The sequence below is a fragment of the Sarcophilus harrisii genome, chromosome 4 (assembly GCF_902635505.1).
Source record: "Sarcophilus harrisii chromosome 4, mSarHar1.11, whole genome shotgun sequence".
Lineage (NCBI taxonomy): Eukaryota > Metazoa > Chordata > Mammalia > Dasyuromorphia > Dasyuridae > Sarcophilus > Sarcophilus harrisii.
In genome coordinates this window covers 17,279,406-17,294,420 of record NC_045429.1, presented here as the reverse complement: position 1 = coordinate 17,294,420, position 15,015 = coordinate 17,279,406, and the positions used below count along the sequence as shown (strand labels likewise).

The window sequence follows — 15,015 nt, the reverse complement described above, 5'->3', positions numbered from 1 at the left end:
CCACAGTATCTTTGCCAAGAAAGCCTGTTGCCAAGAAAAATGGGGTCAGGGAAGAGATGGACAGGCCTGAAACATGCCAAAATAAAACGGCATTGTAACCCCAGCCAGCATCCACTTTCTTGAGAAACTTGATAAACCTGGAAGGTCAAATCTCATCCATTTAAATTATTGTAGAAACTTCCATAGGTTGAAGATTAGATGTACATATCTCTGTATACATACAACCTATATTTATACAGATATTAAATATGAAGACATGCTTATACATGTATCTTCATGTGTGTATAACACATATATGAACACACGTGTATGAATCCAAGGTAACTGGGGGAAACACAAGACATTGGGGTTATCGGGAAATATGGCAAAAGAACTGACTTTGGAAGGAAGTCAGGGATTTTAAGAGGCAGAGTGGAAGAGACTGAGCAGAGGCCCAGACACCTCAGGTGGAGCGCTGCCTGTGAAGGCCAGATGCTCAGCACTCTACCTTCTGTCTGGAGCACTTTGGGAAGGGTTCTGCTTAAAGACAGGGGCCCAAGCCAGGCTGTCCTCCTAACCTTAGGGCTCTTGATAACATGGTGCCATGGCATGATTTGGGGGGGTTAAATAGATGCTCAGAGAGGCCTTAAAGTCCCAGCAAAGAGCTCAGCTCCTGTGTTCTGGCAGTGCCGATGGCTCTGGGCATGTGAGTCCACAGGAGGAATCTCAGTCCAGCTTCCTCAGCCTCGTCTCAGGATCATTCAGGAGACTCAGACCCTCAGCTGGGCCCTCCTTGTTTCCTTGCTCTCTGCTCACCCTCCTCGGATGTGTTTGGTGTAACCAAGAAAATGGCTTCATGTAATCAGTGAAACCCTCAGCCAAAGGGGAGGTTGCTGCCAAGTTTGGGATCAAAACACAATCCAGCAGAACAAGTCGGAAAAGGGCAGGTGGGCCCCTCTCTGTGCTCTCATCCGTGACCTAAGACCAGTCACTCAACAAGCTTTAGTGATGGCTTCCTCCTATGCGAAATGAGGGAGCAGGACCAGAGGATCACACACAGGTCTGACTCTGCCATTCCCTCAGCTTCCTTCCAGCTGTCAGTCTCACACCCTTCCCTTCAGAGCCCTCCTGTATCAGTTGTATAGATTCCCTGCCCTGGTGGACTTGAGCCACTCACTGATCATGAGCCCTGAGGTACCAGTCAGTGGTTGGTTAACTCTACTTGACATTTCTCCCTAACCATCTTCTATCATATCATCCCCCTCACTACTGAAGGTAGACTTCTCATGCCTCCCCACCCCTTTTCATTCCTGGATGCATATTCAAATCAGCTCTTTATGGAACCCTTTTGGTTCACCATCCATGTAACTTTCTAAACCAACACAACACCAACTCCCTCCCTCCCTCCCACCTTCCCTCCCTTCCTTCCTTCCTTCCTTCCTTCCTTCCTTCCTTTCCCTCCCTCCCTTCCTTCCTTCCTTCCTCCCTTCCTTCCTTCCTTTCCAGTATTCCTAAAGCATGGATGGCTCTGTACCATGCTTCAGCACCAAGAACAGAGCCTACTGTCATTCACTACTTATTCTCATGGCTCCCTCTTGCCTCTGGGGTATATTAATCCATAAATCAACAAGCAAGTATTTATTCAGCACCTACTAGATACTAGGCACTGTACTTGATGCTGGCAATACAAGCATAAATAAAATGACCTGGATAGCTAAAAGACACATTGGATATCATGCTGGGCCTGAAGTTAGGAAGACCTGAGTTCAAATTTTATCTCAGATATTCACTAGCTGTAAGTTCCTAGGAAAATCATTTAACCTTAGTTTGCCTCAGTTTCCTAAATTAAAAAACGGAGGATACTATATCAAAGGATTGTTGTCAGGTTCAAATGAAATAATATTTGTTTTTATATTTGGATCATATGGGCACAGTTTAGCTTTAGCTGAACTCAAAACCAAGCTTTCTACAGGTTCACTCTCTCAACTACTGTGTACTGTTCAGTAAGGTAATATTATTTATAGCTTCAGTCTTTCTTTCTCATAATGTTTTGCAAATGAGGTTGCATTCTAAACTAGAGTCTCCCTTGGCTATTGTGTTTCTCTACTGACTAAAATTTAATGTTTCCTAATTAAATAATTTTCTCATTAAGAGGCCTTTTCCATCTCTTCATTGGAGTGATTGTTTTTTATATTAGTTAATTTCATCCAAGGAAATAAATAGAATATTTTTACTTTGATTAATTTTCTTTATTTCATAATCAAGTTTTATTTTTATTGTTGTGGATTTGGAAATGATATAATTAATTGTAAATAATTTCTCCTTTTCAAGATGTACTTAGTGTGGCTTGAAAACAGAGATGCAAAATATATTTAAACTAGTTCTTAGAAATTATAAACTTAAATGTTTTCAAACCATAGATTATTTGAGTTGGTATTGCCCCCTAGAACATAGAATGTCAAAGCTGGGAGACACTTCAGAACACAAAATGTCAGAGCTAGAAGAAATCGTTAGTCACGGGATGGAAGAGACCCTAGAACTCGGTTCCTCAAGCTATGGCCCATGGGCTAGATGCAGCAGCTGAGGACATTTATCCCCCTCCCCCAGGGCTATGACGTTTCTTTATTTAAAGGCTCACAAAACAAAGTTTTTGTTTTTACTATAGTCTGGCCCTCCAACAGTCTGAGGGACAGTGAACTGGCCCCCTATTTAAAAAGTTTGAGGACCCCTGTGCCTAGAACATAGAACATGAATACCAGAAGGGACATTAGAATATTGAATGTTAGCACTAGAGGAAACCTTACAAGATCATTAGGTCTAACCCTCTAGTTTCACAGAAGAGAAAATTGACATCCAGAGGAATCCATTTAAGCTCAGACAGATAGTTGGAATTAGAACTGAAATCAGAATAATTTCCTGATTGTAAATGATAATCTAGAATAACAATCTAGTATTTTCCCCACTACAAAATTAAAAACATGAATCTGATTCCCTATAAGTAGTTGAATATTGTTGCAGGACTGGGTTTAACTTCATGACAGACAGCTGTGAAGACTGAGTTAGCCCCCTGGATACCTTAGAATCAGCCGGAGTCAGGATAAGCAAAAGTCCTTGGTCTTTACACTTGATCTTTAGGGGTAGAAGTGAAGGGGATGGATGCAGGACCTCCACGGCCTCTCTTCTCCTTGTCTACCGCCAAAGTGACTCATCTTACTCCACCCCCTAATCCTTCCCACTATTCTCTGTATACACCAAAAGATTGAGCCAGAACAGAATAGTGGGAAGGCCCATTTTCCAAACATATGCTGATATAGTATAGTCCAATCAGTAATTAGCCTTAAGTGCTCAGTTGTCTGATTCCAGTGCACCTACTCAGAGTTTCAGCCCTTTACAGACAGCCATGTCAAAAGCAGGCCTTTGGCGTCATAGTCTTAGAGATGTACTTTGCATGGTTATAGTGGCAGATACATCTCAATCACCCCATTTCCAGATTCCCAAAATACCTTAAAATGATATATAATGTCATATAATTTTGACATTTATAATCTGTGTCCCTATGGATCATGGACCCTAGAAATCAGTTCTTTCACTTTACAGAAGAAAAAAACCTGAGGCCCAGAGAGATGAAGTGACTTCCCAAGTTTGTTTGCAAATGGCAGATCTGACAGTTAAACCTAGGCTGACTGACCCCCCATCCCATATTATTTCTATTATAATATTACTGTCCAACACCCCCCAACCCCTCCCACACATACCCACCTCCTCTTTCACATAATATCTTCCCTAAAAGGTCCTTTTCCAAGCAGTTAATATGTTTTTGTCCAGCCATGTTTTGCTACTGCATTAAATGATTATTATTCTTTAATAATGTCCATGTGGAAAAGATTACAACCCAGTCCACCAATCCATTAAAAGCATTTTATTAAATACATACGATTTTCGAAGCACCATGCGAGCTCCTTTTGAGGATATGAAAAGCAAAAAGGAACATTTTCTGTGCTCAAGAAGTTTATATATTATTAATAGAAGCAATATGTGCATATAACTTATAATAGGTGTATTATGTGTGTGTGTACACAAACTACCATTATATATACACTATAATGCTATTATATGTGTGTATATACACATATGCACGTATATGTTTATGTAATGTATCTATATATACATATAAATCACATATTATATACAATAATATATACATATACTATTATACATATATATTTATATATTAGAGGAGGCACAGCACATCCATAGCATCATGATGGTCTGTCATGTTCCAGGAAGGAGGAAGAAGACTTCTTTAGTGATCAAACAACCAGAAGGAAAACCACCTTTATTCTTTTGCTGCTGGTTAGTGATTTAGTCTGGCCACAGGTGGTTAGGAGACGGCCAGACTGATAGCAGGAGATTTGTCTGGACTCTGGACACTTTTGATCTCGTCTCTTGCTCCTGTCAATTTCCAGAGCTTATCTGATTTCATGTTGGTTCTTGCTTCTTGTTACCCAGATGTCTGGAAAGATAGTAAGAGAGGTCTATACTCACCCCGTGCCTTTCCCAAGGGAACCATGGCAACATCTGCCCTGTGAAGCGAAGGCGGTATGGCTTCTTCAGTGAATGCTTGCTGAGTGAGTGAGTGAGTGAGTGAGTGACTATTAAGGAAGAGACCCCGCCACTCCATGCTCCCCACCCTCCATGGAGAACCCTGGATGAAGCAGGAAAATAGCGGAATTTTTCATTGAGTCATGTCTGGATCTGAAATGGGTCTACCACAAAGACCCAAGGTCTGTATCCTCCCTGCTTCCTCTTCATGACAAGTTTTCAGCCAAGATCTAACCTCACACTGAGCTTCAGCATGTGCGTGTGTTTGATTCCAGATTTCTCCTTCTTTGCCAAAATGTGGAACTGGCTGCAATCATGATGCCGAGGCGGCTCTGTCTGCTCCTAGATCAGGACTGATTTTAGACAAGATTTTCTTTTTGGATGATGAAAGAACAGTCATAGCCAGCATGGCAAGGAACCAGGAGCCTGAATCCCCCCAGGCAATGATGACTTTGTGCTGGTGAATGGTCAAGTACACCATCTTTCTCTGTTTACTCTTTTCAAAGAAACTGAGTTTTGAGAAGGAAATATATGATGTGTTTTGATAGAGAGAGGGGGGAAAGGAGTGTGTGAGAGAGACAGACAGAGATGGAAACAGACAGGAAAAGAAGGAGGGAGGGGGAGAAAAAAGAAGAGAAAGGGAAGAAGAGAGAGAGAGAGTGAGGGAAGAGAAAAGAAAAAGGAGAGACAGAGACAGAAAGTCAGAGACAGAGAGACAGAGAGATGAAAAGAGAGGGAAAGAGAGAGAGAGAGGGTTTTTATTATTATTATTATTATTATTACATTTGTGTCTGACCTCTCTATGACACCATTCGTGATTTTCTTGGCAAAGATACTAGACTGCTTTTCAACTGAAGCAAACAAGATTAAGTGACTTGCCCATGGTCAGAGAGATTTGAACTCAGGCCCTCCTGACTCCAGGTCTGGCACTCTATCCACTGAACCACCCACATATATATGCATATGTGTCTGTATGTCTACATATAATATGTATATGTTTTTGATGTGTGTGTATATATACATATATGTATACACACTTGATTCAAGAAAGATTAATTAGATATTCTTATATACTACTTTATGAAATACTATTATGTCATTTATATGGTACGCCATGTTCTCGACTCACCAATGATAGAGTTGGGACAGTTATTCTCATTTTCCAGATCTAACCTCGAGGAGGCACTTGTGAGTGGGCTCTGGAGGCATCATTGGGCTACTATTAGAGTAACTTGGCCAACGGCACATGTGCAAATAAAGTTCTCAACTAGCCTAAAGACCCCTAGGTGGAAGCTTTGTTCCTCCCTTCCAGGAAGCTACCATCAGTAGGGAGGGACAAGGTGCTCTAGTGTACAGCTTTTCTTAAGTACTTTGTTGTGTTTTGTTTTGTTTTATTTTCTCTTAAAAAGAAAACGTAAACATGAGTCTAGTATCCATATATTTCATTATTTGGTCCTAAATAGTTCTTTTTTCTCTCCACCCCATCTCTTTCTTTTCTTTCTTTCCCTCCCTTTCCTTTGTTTCCTCCCTCTTTTCTTCATTTCTACTTTGTCCCTTCCTTCCTTCCTTCCTTCCTTCCTCCTTCCTTCCTTCCTTCCTTCCTTCCTTCCTTCCTTCCTTCCTTCCTTCCTTCCTTCCTTCCTTCCTTCCTTCCTTCCTTCCTCCTTTGTTCTTCCTTCCTTTATTCCTTCCTTCAAAATAAAATAAAAACACAAATCCTTCCCTTCTTTTCATCCCTCCCCCAACTTAGCTTTCAGTTCAGCACAATTGAATAATGTATTTTCCATTTTCCAAAAGGAAAATTTCTATTTAGTCTCACATATATCTTAACAATTTAAATAAAACACATAAGACATCTTAGATTTTTATTGACCAATGAATTTATCACATTTTTAAAGTTTAGATATAGAGGTAAACATTTAAAAGGTTCTGAAGATTTCTTATATCATAGCAAAGAAAAATCAAAGTAAATATGGAAGCAGGCTGGGAGGTTGGATGAAGAAGAAAGACAGGTGAAAGTGAGTAGATAACGATTTAGACATTTGCTTCCCTCATAAAAATGGAGAGGGGGAGAGGAAGGAGCTGTCGTTTTCTTTCCTCTTGGATCATACTTGATTAGCATGGAAGAATTTGCCTAGTCTGTGGTTTAGCATTCAGATTTCCCATCTTCTCTGGCTCCCAGCCATCAGTCTGCTCAAGCAATGACAACACCCATTATCTCTACCAAGTTGAAAAGGGTCTAAACGTAGCTTAGACTTTTTCTAGTCATTCCACAATAGTGTCTCAGTGTCAATCCCTTTTCTATAGCTTTTTTCTCCTTCCTAGAAGAGATTCCAATAATCAAAATCAGTGCAGACCCTGGAACTTGGGAATCTAGGTAGAATAGCCCAATAACGACTGGAAAATGGACATGTTAGTCCAAAAAGTTATAGACATAGTGAATAAGGCTGTGAGGTGATCAATTAACACAGCCCATCCAGGAACAATAGCCAAAGTGGATTTAATTATGATCATGGTTCTAGAACTTGAGTAGGAAGAACAAGTGAAGAAGAAAAGAGCAAGAAAAGAGTATGTGTGTTGGAGAAGAGACTGTGAGTGATGAGAAGCTTGGAAAGGAGCGATTGAAGTAAACATAGCTATTAGAGTTTTCCTGAAATATTTTTCTGAGTGAGAGATAATTCTAGTCAAGAACCTTTCTGCAACATTTCAATGAGGACTCATAGGATGACTTTATTATAGCAAATACTGAATACTTTCATATCTCTTTGCTTATCTGTGTTACTTATTCTCATCCTTACATAAAAAAGCAATGCAATATTGTGATTTTTTTTTTCAATAATCTAAGCCATGGTGACATCTTCTCCAATGGTTTCCATCCTGGGATAGAGCAATTAGAGTTTTGGGGACCTGCTCTTTGGGCTCTTCAAGCCAAGTAAAACAAGCTTACAAATTGCAATCTTTCTTATCAGTAATACTTCATTATGGATCCAGAATAGTAGGAGAGTGGCAATAGAGATGGAATATAAACTCCAAGGAAGCAGAGCTTGTTTATTTATTTATTTATTTTTTATCCCTAGTACCTGGCTCATAGTCCATGATTAATAAAAATACTTATTAATTGATCATTGGTGGAAGTGATACAGAGAGGGACTGTAGGGAGAAATGTTGACCCTAACTGCTTTCTAGGGTTTTATTTTTGATGATTAAATGAGAAGTTATAATTATTTTTGTAGTGGAACATTGACTCTATATGGTTGCTGTAAGTGGCTCTCTCTATATGTAGACCTTGTAGACTCCAGAAGAAATCAGAAAGTGCTCAGGTTGTATTGGTGGCCCTGCATTATTTCCCAAATAGTTTCCTTTTTCAATCCCATGTTCCATTGTTCCTTCTTTTTTAAAAACTTCTTTTAAAAGTATTCATCTCCCCCAACTTGGATATTCCCGAAGTAGAAATTCATTTAGCTTAATGATTGTTCTTCTGCACACATGTCACCTTCTGGGCAAATTGGGGAGATTCCAATGGATTTGAACCTCCCAACAACTATATTAGTGCAAACTCTCTTATTTCTGACATTTTGGGAGTCAAAGGACCTGTGTTCAAATCCATCTTATATTAACTAACTTGATGCCGAAGAGAAACTGTGTGGAGAAACAGTAAATGTTAGGCCCAGATGCAAACCAAGGGTCTTGAGCTCATTCTTTCCAGGACGCCAGATTGTGACGGCCTTTGGCTGCCTGGGGTGTTAAATGCAGCAGTGTCCCTTGGCCACCACCAGCCTGGAACATCATTGCTTGGTTTGGGAAATCCTTCCAGCACAAGGAGTACCTCTGAGCCAGACATTAACCCGGGACCGTTCATCTGGGTATCAGAAGTCCAAGGAGACGAGGGAGGGGCAGTTCTTGAGAAAAGTAAGAAGGGCCAGAGGGCAGGAAAGGGAGGGCTGGCTGGAAGGAGCTGACCAAACCCAGGGAGAACCAGGAAGGGATGGGGAGGGCGGAAGGTAGTGTCAGTGTCTGAGCAGATAAAACTAGGGCAGCTCCTGCAGGGCCTGGCTTGGGATCAGAAGCAAAGGAGGGAGGAATCTGTTTATGTGCTTCAGAGTTTATTGTTATAAGTGGAGGTGGAGTCCCATGAACCCACCATGGCTTAGACAGTGGGCAGCTGCCGGCACAGCAGCACAGCGGATGCGGCATCCAGTAAATCTGAGGGAGCAGGACCCATCTGGCCTGCTTTTTCCCAGGACCCGAGCATCCCTTGGAAAGACTTGCTGTTTGGGCCATTTCTCTGGGCCGTCAGGAGCTGGCCACAAGCCTTGGCTGGGGTGTTTGGCCTTTGCTGACTGGGCGGGCAGCCAGATTGAATCTGAAACCGTGGGGGCTGCCCTTGCCTCTGCCGGGGGAGCTGAGGAGCAGGAGCTGGGGGGCTCTGAGTGCTTCAGTGAAGGAAGCTTGTGCTTCCAGCTGTGGGAAAGCATGGAATACCACTCGGTTCAACCTATAAACCAAACCCTTCCTTCCTGCACATCTGCTCTGTTCCAGGGACTCTGCTGGATACTGGGGACAAAAAGCCCCTGCCCTCAAGATGCTTACATTCTATTGGGAAGGCAAAATAGAAGGATGCTCTGTGATAATAGGGACCAAATTTGGGTTTGATTAAGAAATGGGCAAACATTTCTCCCTCCTGTCTTTGCCACTGGGGGGAGGGGGTACTATAACAGCTACAAGATTCAGCTGAAGCATTGACCTAGCTGTCTCTTTCCTCATTATTTTTAATCTTTCTTAAAAAGGAACATTGGCTGGGTATGAAATGGGTTTGGGAGGTGGATATGTTGGACAAGAAGGTGAAGCAAAAATAGAAAATAGAAATATTTTTATAAGATAATTCTTATTTATAAAACAAAACAATATCAGGGAGAGAGCACAGGCAACTGAGGAAGTCAGGAAATAGACATGAATCATAAAGAAAACTCTCATTCAGGAAGCATTTTAGATTTCCTTTCTCACATGATGCCTTCAGAATGGGAAAATCAGGCCTTGGAAGGGTCTCAGAATAGGAGATGTCAGAGCAGGGAGGAGCCTTAGAACAGGGAAGGTCAGAACAGGGAAAGCCTGAGAACAGGGGATGTCAGAGCTGGGAAGAGTCTTAGAACAGGGACAATTTAAGGTAGAGGAGAACTTAGAATATAAGGAATATGTTATTCAAACCCATAAGCCTGAGGGAAAAGAGATTTCAGCCTGCCTCAGGACCTCCACTTCTCTTATGTGAAAAGTCTCATGATTACTTACTAGTGTAAAATTCTTCCTAATGTCCTAGCTATACTTATAATAACAAATCAAAGGTATTCCTGTTTCTTCACTGATATGTTCTTTTCTTTTCATCCCATTAAGAAGTTACTAATGCTATAAAACTTGGCTGCAAAATCCCCTGGACTGAACAATCCCCAGGGTGTCTTGAGCCTGCTCCTCCCTTGTAATTTCACCCTCCCCTTGAAGGATCAATTAAAAAGCTGGGAAGTGATTACTATGGCCTGTAGTCTTTTTTTGGAGAGCCCAATGCATTTTCTTATTTGTGACTTCCTCTGTTTTATATTCCAAATATCAATACTCAACTATTAATAATTCATATTTATATTATAACTCTCTATAGTTGCAAAGGACTTTCCTGACCAAAACGCTTTACAGGGGTTTCTTTTTTTTTTTTTCTTTTTTTTTTTTTTTTTTTTTTTGTGAAATGAACAATAATATATAAACAATGTATGAATGAACACTAGCAATACTTACCTTACTTGAAGTTCAGATGGATGAAGTGACTTATCATACATCATACATAGAGTAAGAAGCAGCGACGGCCTCAGGTTTCGGTCTTTAGACATCAGATCCAGTCCTTTCCCCACTCACTCTGTCAGACAATGTAGTCTAAAGGAGCTAGATTTGGAGACCAAGAACATGGCTTCAGATCCAAGCTTCATTTGGGCCTTCATCTCTCTGGGTTTCTCTTTCTTTCCTTCTGCAGTCACTCCCAGCTCTATGTCTGTCATCCCCGATCCTTGCACACATGAATGCTACTCTATTTCACCAAAGGAGAAACTGAGGCTCAGGGTATTGCCAAATGAGGCAGCACCTGGGACCAAGATGATTCCCAACTTTAATGAACTTATCCCAGGATTTTGCCGGAGACTGGAGGCATAGCTCTCTGTAGGCTACCTGAGGGCCCTATTGACGGTCAGAACAATTTAGTTTTTATCTGTGTAACTCCAGAATTGGGCTTAATGAAGCTTGGATTTGAAGCCATATTCTTGGTCTCCAAATCTAGCTCCTTTAGACTACATTGTCTGTTTGACAGTTCTGTTAATGAGTGGGGAAGGGACTGGATCTAATGTCTAAAGACCAAAATCTGAGGCCATCTCTGCTTCTTAGTCTGTGTATGATGTGGGATAAGTCACTTTATCCACCTGAACTTCAGGTAATGTAAGTATTGCTATTGTTTATTCATATATTGTCTTTCATTTCACTAAAATGAAGAAACCCCATGAGAATTTTTTGCCAGGAAAGTCCTTTGTAAACTATAGTGTTTTATAAATATGAATTATTGTAGTGGAGTATCAATATTTGGAATATAGCACAAAGGAAGCCAACCAAGCTGTGTCAATCAACTGACACATAGAAGCTACTTAATAAATGCTTATTAAATCCAGTCTCAGACTTGGTCATTAGTATTCCCTGAATCATGCAGGCTGGGGCTGAGATATGTCAGAAAATTGTGTAGAATCTCCTGTAAGTACAGGAAGTAGATCCCTTCTTGTAGCATATCAGACCTATTTCAAATGTTTGTCTGCTTATCCCTAGGCAACTAGATCTTGCAAGTTTTTTTTTCCCTTTTTCTTTTTTTTTTTTTTTTCTAAAGGAAGGGGATCTAAAGGCTTCCAGGCTTTCATTTCATCCCATGTACTCACATGGGTTTGAGAAAACAAGTGCTCATTTCCCCTTCTTGAGCTTGAGAAAAGGAGAATCTGAGGAGCCTGGGTAGGTTGCCCTCCCAACCCCCCAGAGTATGAAGAATTGGCTATTTTACATCCCATGCGCCCTTTGTTTTTAATGGAACCAAGCTCCGCACATGGTGTCTCAAATCCATCTAAGAGCTTCATCGCTAATGTTTGCTTTGGGACTCCAGCCTTCACAGCTGTTGATGGGAAAATACACTTGGCTCATTATCTAGCTCCCTGCTGCTTTCACATCTGAACTCTTGGCCAGATACATTCTGGTCATTTCTTCAACGGGCCTGATTAAGTTTTTTTGGGGGTTGTCGTTGGGTTGATTTTTCCCTCTTGCTAAACTTTCATAAAAGTCCCCACACAGGGGCCAGAATAACAACTGAATGGTATCATTTTCCAAAAAGCATTTTTCTAGCCACCTTTCTGTACCTCTGCTCCCAGGCCCAAGATGGGAACTGTTTGGGGAATATGGAAGAATCTTATTAGTCTCCAGTTACACATTCGGCATCCCCCAGCTCCAAATAATCTGCGTTGCTTATCTCTGCTTTGTGTTATGGCTTCGATGTCAGAATCTGAGTCTCTGGAGAGAATGAAGAGAGTGGAGGACTTTTTTTTTTTTTTTTTGGTTGTTATTGCTGTCAAGACGAGAGCTACGAAAGTAGCTTTATGACTTATCAAAATGGCTAATGGGAATTAAGAAATACCAGGGTAAGTTTAAGTGTATCCTAAGGGGGAGGGACAAATGAAAAATATTTCCAAGTTTACACTGTAAAAATTATGACTCTCATAGATTCAGACTTGATCGTGGGCAGAATTATTCAAGCACCACGGCCTACATTTATTTGGACATGACAAAGAAGCGAGGAAAATCTGAGTTTAAATCCTATTTTGGATACTTACTGGCTGTGTGATTCTTAGCAGTGAATTTAATCTCCCTGTACCTCAATTCCCTCATCTGTAAAATGGGAATGGTAGCTTCTGTGACTTCTGAGATCTCTTCTGGCTCTCAATTCCGGAGATCCCATGTCATGGTCTTCCTTGGACAGGGGTCATGGGCTCATGAGTACAGAAATGGGTGGGAGTGAGCACCAGCCCTCTCATCTTAAGATGAAAAAACTGAAGCTCAGGGTCAAGAACTACATGTTAAAGGTGAATTGGGTCCTGAACCCCAAGCATCAGGTCTATTTCCATGCTAACTTCCCTGCCTGTAGGTGTAGCAAATAGGGAAAACCTCAGGAAGGGATTGAGATGGGTAATGCTCCCCTGGGCAATGGAAGGGAAGCCCCCAAGTGAAGGATAGAAAGGACATAATCCAAAGGTCACTCACCCCAATGTCCATGGGCTGCCAAGACCCAAACGACTAAGAGACCATCGCCAATCAGGTAATCCCCTACCTGAGCAATCTGCTAGAAACTTGCATATGGAAATATAAGGCTTGTTCTTGGCCCAATGGGAACTGCTTCTGCAATGCTTTATTATTTTTTTCCATTGCAAATGCACACATGGATCACCCTTAGAGAGCACCAATGTTCTATGTGGTCCCTGATTGGGTCAGGAACCACTTTTTCAATGACCCCTTCCAACTTACAGATTCATCCTCCAAAGATGCTGGGCAAGTCATCACCTCTATGGCCACTGGTTTCCACATTATAATCAACCACCATGTGTATAATGATAGCGATGAGGTCCTCATGACATAACAATAGGAACCTAGGAAGACCTGAGTGCAAAACACCAATCATATGCTTGCTTCCAATCTGACTTAAACTTTCACAGCCTCAGTTTCCTCATGGATAAAATTACGTGATTGCTAAAATTCTCTTCAGATTCCAGTCCAGTAGATGTTATATTTCTTGAAGCAGGGACTGCTGTGTCTTTCTGTGTGTTCCCAAGGCATAACAGTGCCTGGAACACAGTAGGGACTTAATAAACTTATTTTTTTTTAAACTTTTTAACTCTTTTATATGCCAGATAATTGGGTTTAAAACCCATATTTGCTATTTCCTTAAAACAAAGCAGCAGCAGCAACAATAAAGATTAAGAGTTGTAATCATCATCATTATAACCTTTTTTTTTTAAGTCCCCATTTAATCCTATGTTTCAGGCCCTGTGCTAAGCACTAGATATACAAATAATGACAAAAAACAAAATTAAAAAAAAAAACACTCCTGTTCTGAAAGAATTCATGATGTCGTTTAGAACATTCTGAGAAGACTTCCTTAAACTTCATTTGATTATCAAAAAAAGTTAAAAAGTTTAAAATACCAAATATGGATGGGCTTTAAACCCAATTATCTGGCATATTAAAGAGTTAAAAATTAGAAACTTTATTTGAAAAAATTAATTAGCATGTGAAAGGCTGTCAGGACTATATCTTTATTCTTCATTGGCTGAATTTAAGTTTATAGTTATAGATGACTCACCCTTATGACTCCTGAATCTAAGTCAGGGGATCTCCCTCTAATTTAAATAATAGGGGTGACATAGCCAGATACAGCCTATAGCGAGGCCCTTCCGTTTCACAGCATAAACAACACATGCATTTACATTTCAGGTGGAAAGTAGATCATTTACAAGGGAATTTAGAGACAGAGTCTGAATAGACCCTGTCAGCCATGCCCAGTGGGATGTTGCTCATCAATCAATCAATTGGTAAGCATTTTATTAAGCACTTGTTATGAGTTATAAGCACTGAGTGTACAAACAAAAATGGAACTGACCTATTCTCAAGGCACGTTATGTGCTAATGGGAAGACCTCATGCACAAGGAGATAGAAATACCAGATAAAGCCTTGTTATCAGTAGGTAAGACTTTAGACTGGAGCAGGGGTTCTTACTGGACCCTTTTGACAATCAGGTGAAGTTTAAGGAAATCTCAGAATGTTTCTAAATTACATCATGAACTCTTTCAGAATAGGATGTTTTTTTTTTCAATTCTGTTTTTTTGCCTGTATTTGGATATCTAGTGATTAACACAGGGCCTGATCCATAGGATTAAAGTGACTTGCCTGGGTTCACACTGCTAGTTAGTATCTGAGATTGGATTTGAACTCAGGAAAATGAGTCTTGCTGACTCTATTCACTACACTATCTAGCTGTATTAGTGGTACTTGATTGTTAAAGAATAAAACACTTAAAAGAATAAAGGAAATTAATCATAATGATATAGTTATCAACATATAAAGAAGTGAATGAATGAAGTTCACAAACTCCAGGTTAAGAGCCCCTAATCTATTGAATCAGAATCTTTTCATTAGAAATGACCTCAATGATCATCTTGTCCAGTTCGTATCCTAACAAGAAACTCCTTCAGGACACTACTGACAAGAGGTTATCTCACCTTGCCTTAAATGTTATCCCATGAGGGCTATCCTGCTACATCTCTGAGGTACTGAATCCCACTTTTGGACAGCTACAATTCTTAGAACTCCTTCCCTACCCC

General features: G+C 40.6%; 1 protein-coding gene across 2 annotated transcripts in view; it reads left to right on the top strand.

Annotated features, from left to right (window-relative positions):
* Window positions 1–15,015, top strand: part of FGGY (FGGY carbohydrate kinase domain containing) — a 499,331-nt gene that overhangs the window by 277,721 nt on the left and 206,595 nt on the right. The gene's annotated exons all lie outside the window — the stretch shown is intronic.